Source organism: Lycium barbarum, chromosome 9, assembly GCF_019175385.1.
Source record: "Lycium barbarum isolate Lr01 chromosome 9, ASM1917538v2, whole genome shotgun sequence".
NCBI lineage: Eukaryota > Viridiplantae > Streptophyta > Magnoliopsida > Solanales > Solanaceae > Lycium > Lycium barbarum.
This window is the reverse complement of record NC_083345.1, coordinates 38,325,147-38,333,510: the sequence shown is the minus strand read 5'-3', so window position 1 is coordinate 38,333,510 and position 8,364 is coordinate 38,325,147. Positions and strand designations below refer to the sequence as shown.

The window sequence follows — 8,364 nt, the reverse complement described above, 5'->3', positions numbered from 1 at the left end:
GGTGAAAGGATAAGCCACCTAGTCTTCTATCCTAATCTGAGTCCTCCACAACCTCTTATCTAAGGTCATGTCCTCGGTGAGCTGAAACTGTGTCATATCCTGTCTAATCACCTCTCCCCAATACTTCTTCGGCCTCCCTTTGCCTCTCCTGAAACCGTCCATAGTCAACCTCTCACACCTCCGCACTGGAGCATCTGTGTCTTTCCTCTTCACATGCCCAAACCATCTCAGCCTCGCTTCCAGCATCTTGTCCTCCACCGATGCCACTCCCACCTTGTCTCGGATATCTTCATTCCTAATTCTATCCCTCCTAGTGTGCCCACACATCCACCGCAGCATTCGCATTTCCGCGACTTTCATCTTCTCAACGTGAAATTTTTTGACTGACCAACAGTCCGCCCCGTACAATAAATTCGGTCTAACCACCACTTTGTAGAACTTGCCTTTAAGTTTTGGTGGCACTTTCTTATCACACAGCACTCCGGAGGCGAGCCTCCATTTCATCCACCCTGCACCAATACGATGTGAAACATCATCGTCGATATCCCCATCTCCCTGTATAATAGACCCAAGATACTTGAAACTTCCTTTCTTTTGAATGGCCTGGGTACCAAGCCTCACTTCCCCGTCAGCCTCACGCGGTAGGCCACTGAACCTGCACTCCAAGTATTCTGTCTTGGTCCTACTCAATTTAAATCCTTTAGACTCCAACGTCTGTCTCCAGCCCTCCAACTTATCGTTAACTCCGTTGCGAGTCTCGTCAATCAAGACTATGTCATCCGCGAACAACATACACCAAGGCACCTCACCTTGTATTTGTCGCGTCAATTCATCCATCACCAGGGCGAAGAGAAACGGGCTAAGAGCTGATCCCTGATGCAACCCCATCATAACAGGGAAGTGCTCTGAATCACCTCCTACCGTCCTTACCCTGGTCTTAGCTCCATCATACATGTCCTTTATCGCTCTAATGTACGCCATAGGTACACCTTTAGCCTCTAAGAATCTCCATAGGACCTCTCTTGGCACTTTGTCGTAGGCCTTTTCTAGGTCAATGAATACCATGTGCAAGTCCCTCTTCCGCTCCCTATACTGCTCCACCAATCTCCTTACAATATGAATGACTTCTGTAGTCGAGTGCCCTAGCATGAATCCAAACTGGTTCTCTGAAATAGGCACACCTCTCCTCACCCTCATTTCCACCACCCTTTCCCACACTTTCATAGTGTGACTTAGCAGCTTGATACCTCTATAGTTGTTGCAGCTTTGAATGTCTCCCTTGTTCTTGTACACGAGAATCATTGTACTCCACCTCCATTCTTCCGGCATCTTCGCTATCTTGAAAATGATATTAAACAACCCAGTCAGCCACTCCAAGCCTACCCTGCCTGCATTCTTCCAAAATTCCCCAGGAATCTCGTCAGGTCCGGTCGCTCTTCCTCCCTTAACCTCCTCAACCTTTATACTCCTACAATATCCAAAGTCGCGACGCCTATCCAAGTGCTCCGAATCTCCCAACACAATGTCTCTATCCCCTCCTTCGTTCAAGCGTTCATGAAAGTATGACTGCCATCTCTGTCTAATGCGAGATTCCTATACCAACACTTGGCCATGCTATCTAGACACCACCAAACAAGAACTGAAAATAAAGAACAATAACCACTTAATCATCATTATAAAACTCTCACATTATCCTATTAACTAAGCACCACATAAGAAGAATTCAAGTAAGAAAAATAATGGACTAAAATGCTACCTTAAACAGACTCTCATCAACTAAACTAAACTGAACAGAACATAAACAAGAAAGCAATAAACTAAAGTACTACCCTAAATATAATCTTATGAACTAAACAAGACATAAAGTAAGAAAAGGCATTAAACCAAAAAGGTATTTGCCTTTTTTGAGTGTAACCGGGGCACAAGCGATGGATTAGGAAGCCTTTATGTTCCAAAACTCCAAACTCAGGCCACCACCAACAACAATAAAAATATGAATTTTAGAACTGGAAACTTAAAGAAACTTAAGCTTTAAACAAAAATTTTAACTTTGGAACTCTTAAGACTAAAAATAGCAAATGTTCAGTAGATATGTGGTTTCCAACTCCTCGACTCAAACGAGTGGGGGTTTCTATTTATAGAAACCCTATAATGGTTTTAAGATCTACTACCACCAATGTGGGACTTGCAAATTTTATGCAAGTCCTACTCACAAACTCAAATGTACGGTCCAGATTCAAGGTATAACAACGAAATCAATGGCTTACAAGCCTCTGTATTAACAATGATGACAGAAAAAATAAAAAAAATGAAGGGATTGTACATGAGGCGGTGCTAGGGTTTCACCCTAGCCGCCTCTTTCTCTCCTTTATTTCAAACAGACCCCTAGGGTCTTTTTTGTGAAACGGAGGTGAGAGTATAATACTCCCCCCATTTTAACTCCTTATTGGACCAGGCCTCGGTCCTTTGCACTGGGCCTGGTCCTTTATTTCCTAAAAAGGAGCTGAGCCTATTCCCTTGTTATATATACCAACATACATGGTGCATATACAATATATGTATATATATCTATATACATATATGCATAAAAGGTCGCGGGGGGGGGGGGGGGGGGGGGGGAATAAACTAGTAAATAAATAAGTAAAAAAAACTAATTATTAGTCCATCAGGACTTAAAATAATTTAAAACATGACCCGTAAATAAAATAAAAATCATTTTGCAGATACTGCTTTGAATTAATTAACCAGGCAAAAGAAAAAATAACCAACTACACAAATGCACATAGAATCAAGATTTAAAGGGTAAAATGGTCAATTCTTTCAATTACTCAAAACACCTTGGACAGTAATATGGAGTAAAATCATCTATTATTCTAAATTTTCCTCGATTTAATTAATGAGACAAATTATTATCAAAAAGGGTTTTCTTGCCCCTTTGATTAATTTCAATAATAAAAGAAAATTCTCCGAATATGATTAATTCCTACAAAAAGTAAAATTACCCTAGAGACTTCTTTATCAGCTTAAAAAGGTGAGATATTATCCCAAATAATTTCATAAAAATTACCTAGCCCCTTTAGGGTACGCAGCTGATTTTATTTACTGTCCAAGGACTTCGAGCACTTAAAATAAATTACGGGAGGTCAAAAATTAGGTGTCAACACATGTGGTACCTCTAAAGTAAGTCATCCAGATTTATCTTTTTAATATAAAAAAGGCAGAATAGATCGGGACCCCCCTGAACTTGTCAATTTTTATTCAGTGTACACCTAAATTTTACGTTGGCCTAATTACCCCCCTTAAACTTGAAAATATGATAGGCACGACCCCCCTGGACGCTGACAACCCATGGAGGTGGTCAACACGCGCTGCCACATGGATTTTTTTGTCCATGTGGCATTTTTTAAAGGATAAAATATATATTTTTTTACTTTTTAAGTTCAACAATTATTTGAATCATCTTTTTTGGGCCAAATCTGTAAAAAAAGAACTTGATAATATTATGACTATAATTTTTTTATTTGCCTAAAGATAATGATATTCTAATCAAGTTATTTTTATATATTTGGCCAGGAAAAGAAGAAATACACAGTAAGAACAAATAATCATTGAATCTAAAAAAGAAATCAAATAAAATATTAACCAAATATTTTACGAATTGACCCAAAAAAATAATGCACAGTGGAAATAAATAGTACTTGCATGAAAGAAAAATACACAATATTTTTGTAAAAAATACACCGTCTAAACTTCATTACTTTTGCTAAACCTTATTTTTATTTGAATAAAATAAATAGAATTTCAAGTTGAAACTTTCAACTAAGTTATTTAGATTTGGATCCGAAAAAAGAAAAAAAATACATAGCTGAAATAAATAATCATCATATCGAAAAAGAAAAAAACACAATTGGGATAAAATATGTATATTACTATATTAAGAAAAACCAATAAGAAATACAATTGGATCAAATAAAATCATTATATTGATTATGTGGCAATTAATATTTGAAAAATACCCCATTTGGAAGACGATTTTTCGATTTTTCACCCTTCCACGCGCCTAAAAGAGAGTGTAACCACACTCTTTACCACATCAACGTCTAGGGGGTCCAGGCTATCATATTTTCAAGTTGAGGGGATAATTAGGCCAACGTAAAATTTAAATGTACATTGAATAAAAATCGACAAGTTCAAGGTCTAGACCATTCTGCCTATAAAAAAACTTGGGAGTTCATTTCATAACTCATTAGAATGAACCTTGACAGCTTCCTCTCAAAATTTCTCTCAAGTTCTCCTCCCCATCTTCAAAGAAACTTCCCAGGTATGTTTAAGCTCTGGTTTTTCTTTCCCGTTAACTACGTGGTGCTTAAATTGATTCTTCTCCAATTATAGTTGTTCAAATGTTACTTCAAGGTGAAGTAAAATAAAGAAATTAGAGGGTTTTGGCAGCCAAGGTGCAATCCTTCGTCTACGAGCTCGTATGAGCATCAAAGGTATGTTTTCGGTAGGAACTCATGAGACAGTGACCGAAAGCCGTAAGTTCAAGTTATTATAGTTTGTAAAATGATTAAGGGGCTATTTGCTTGTGCTGTGGAGTTTGGAACAGTGTTTTAAAAGGCGGGGGCGTAAGGCGGGGCGTTTTACATACACCTCGACGAAGCGTAAGCCTCGAGGCACGGGGCGTAAGCCCCATGAGTATTTAATTTTTAGTATTTCTTAAAATAATATAATTACAATAAATATTTTTAAATAGGTAAAATTACATAAAAAAATAAAAGAAAACTATAAATAGATGAAATATATATATATATATATATGTATGTATATGTGTGTGTGTGAGCGCGCGCGCGCTTGATCCTCACAAAAAAATGATCAAAGCAATCCATTATACACCGCTTATAACTTGTAATTATATAACATAATTTTACAAGTATAAACAATACAATGAAATAAAAGCTATTATGAAATGCATAACAATTCTAACATTTTAACTTTCAAACACGGAAAAAAACACAGTTTCTTAAAACACTATTACTATCATACTATTCATTTTATCTCCCTATAAGCAAATAATCAATAAAATTTATCAATATTACAATTAAAACATAACTTCTTCATGAACAAAAAATAAAACTATATGATAATTCTGATACATAGGACTTATGACCAATGACAAGTGAAAATGTACAATTCCGCTATGTGCTTTTTTTAAAAAAAATTAAATGATATTCACCCTCACGACGTTCTCAAATAGTAAATATCTAATACTACGACTTGTTATATGAGTTACACCCAATCTTCTATTTCTATAGATGAAAAACTATTAAGTATCATTATTTTGTTAAACAATTATGAGGGTGAATGATTTTAATTAAGGAATTTAAAATATAATTTGTGTAAGAACGGTTAGGGGAGCCCTGGGCGTTGGGCGTTGGGCGTTAGGCGTGTTTAGGGCGTACAGTTGGGCGCTTAGGGCGTAAGCCTCATAGGAACTAAGCCCCGCACGTTAGCCCCAGGGCGTTTTGCTACTGCCCTGCCCCGAGGCGAGCCTCAGGGCGAGTCCTGACACTGCCTTTTAAAACAATGGTTTGGAAAGGGTTTGGCAGCTCTTGTTGATTTAAAAGGCGATCAGGTGTGGAATACACCATCGATTATAGCCTCGGGAGCTCATCGCTCTTTGATTGCTTGACGATATTTTTGGTATAGCTGTAGTATGGTGCGGGGCTATTGGTATAGTGGTTGTGTGTCATTGGACTATTGGTGATGTTGATACTAGCCTATCTTAAACAGGTTAGACATCTATCGGAAGGATTGACTTGTCGTAGTCATTCAAAGATGGATTCAAGGTATGTAAGACTATCCTTTCTTTTACCGCTATTACACGACTTCCTTTTATTATTTCTCGATATGAGCTATGAAGTCTAAAGTTTATGAAAGTATATCGACTCCATGTTATATATTTCATAAGTCGAATGAGAGATACGTCAGGGGTGTATGAATCGAACTCCATTCAATTGTTCCACTCCCAGAGTCGAGTTTCCAAAGCATCGTTAAAAGGGTCATAGATCACGCTTAAGATACATGATGTCAAGAGTTTCTCAAGTACTGTTAGAGGGTTATAGATCGTACATAAGATGAATCGTATGGCTAGCTTTCAGGTGATTGTTGGTAGGTTATAGATCATAAAGTAAGGTGATTCATGTGAATATTTTCGAGTGTTCGTCGACGGGTTATAGGTCCTATTGAGGATGAGTTATATGGAAGAGTTCCAGAATATCTTTAATGGATTCTAGATCGCCGCTTAAGATAAATCATATTGACTTCAGGTAATCGTTATTGACTTACAATCCTTGACTTTGACTTAAGGTGTGTTATATTGACATTATTCAGATTACCATTATTGGGTTGTAGGGTGACGTTTAAGATGAACCATGTTGACATAGACGATCATAATCTTTCACGAGAGTAGATGATTTAGAGGACTAGAATACAGGTTTGGAAAGTACCAAATGAGGAATATAGAATAGTAAGTGCAAATGTCCATATCGTATTCTTCGGCATGAAGTCTACTCATATGTCCCTCCTTCTTTTTGAGTTTCAAAGAATAAATGTTGCGAGCCTTCTATTTGTATACTGTTGTTTCTTTCATGTGATCTTATTCGTACCGTATCAAGCTCTCATATGATTGTGTAGAATGCCCCGTCTAGCAAGAAAGTCACGTTCTTCATATCAGAAAACCATGTGTCATTTGTATGTTTAATGAACTACCTCCACTAGTTAACGATTCTATCAGATCATGTGTAACACCTCTATAAGTTAATGAACAAAGGTTCCAAGAATGCTATTTGTATGTTCTTATAAAATGTTAGACGAGAATGGTTATCTGCAGTGAGATGTAATATGTGATCCCACATGTAATTGTTCTCAGCTTCCTACTGTATACTGTTGTTTCAGTTTCATTTGTCTCTTCTATGAGCTTCTGTATTTGCATCTGTTATCCTGTCTGATTACATACGAGTACAATTCTTTTTGTACTCACGTCCCTTTTGTCGGGGGCACTATGTTCATATTGCAGGTTCAAATGAACAGGTTGGTAGACTTTCTCGCTAGATATCTGCGAATATGTAGTTGATGTGTTGTAAGCTCCATTTCTATCTGGAGCCGAGTCGAGTCTGGTATTCTTATGGATGTATAAAGATTATGGATAGGTCGGGTCCTATCCCGACAGAATGACAGTTGTATTGTTCGAGTCATCACAGAGGCTTCATAGACATGCATTTTTAGTCATTTGTACATACTTGTATAGCAGTCATATGTTTCAGGCCTGACAACCCACTTATATGTATACATATGCCAGTGGCATTGTTCATGTGTTCATAAGAGTTCGTTATATTTTTTGACTCAGGTTCATAAGTATTCGCATAAGTTCTCATATAGATGATTCGCTCGGCCAGGTTAAGACACCGAGTGCCGGTCCGCCTCACCCAAGTTTGGGGCGGGACACTCTCTCACAGTATTCATGCTTGTTCTGGTTAAGAGTGTGATTGTGGATACTTCGGTGCTGAATGAGAAGATTGGGACTATGATTTGGTGCACCTGGTGGAGTGTCGTGATTGATAACGTTTGGAACTTTATTGCATTTCGTGATTTCTATTCGCTTTGTAGTTACTGCTTTGAGCGTAACATGCATGATAGGCCCCAAATGTTAATTGATCGAGTCTGTTACCTGCCATAAGTCCTACGAAACAAGAAAACAAATCAAAGATGATATGAGAAAATGGTTTAACTGCTCAAGCGATATATGAACTTAAAAATGTTGATCCAATTACAGTTGAAGAAGAAGATAAATCAACAAATTTATAAATGTGGGGACGAAAAGATCAACATCTAAATAAAAAATTACAGCCGAATGAGATAAGTAGTCTTTTTTTACAAGTGGAACAAATTATTAACTAATTTAATTTTTGTACCGGTATTTGTCAAAAGAAAATATTATTTCTTGGTATGTCAATTTAAATATCACGTTTAGTAAAAAAAAAAATATATATATACAACTTGTGTTGGTATAACATTCAAAAAATTAGTATTCTTACTTTCATCATTTTGATCCATAATTTTCTAACACTTTTTTTCTTATTAGTTTTTAGAGATTATCTATCTATATTTTATTTAATAAAAAAAGAGGTGAAAATCATTTACATTCCTCAACTTTGCTTTGAAAATTAAACATTAGTGATTCTCCCTTCTTTATCGTAATTGTCTTTTTTAAATGCCTATTTTACCCTTACATTATCAACATTTGTCTTCTTTTTTTGACTTCTTTAAAATCATGATTTTTAACTATGTAACAATTTCTTTATAGGA

The 8,364-nt window shown here is 36.7% G+C and overlaps 1 long non-coding RNA gene across 1 annotated transcript; it reads left to right on the top strand.

Annotated features, from left to right (window-relative positions):
* Nucleotides 1-4,215: 4,215 nt before the first annotated feature.
* On the top strand, nt 4,216-7,694 carry LOC132610240 (uncharacterized). Its single transcript, XR_009571067.1, has 4 exons — nt 4,216-4,321; nt 4,393-4,493; nt 5,791-5,846; nt 7,076-7,694. It is a non-coding gene; the product is annotated as an uncharacterized LOC132610240 (long non-coding RNA).
* Nucleotides 7,695-8,364: the final 670 nt, after the last annotated feature.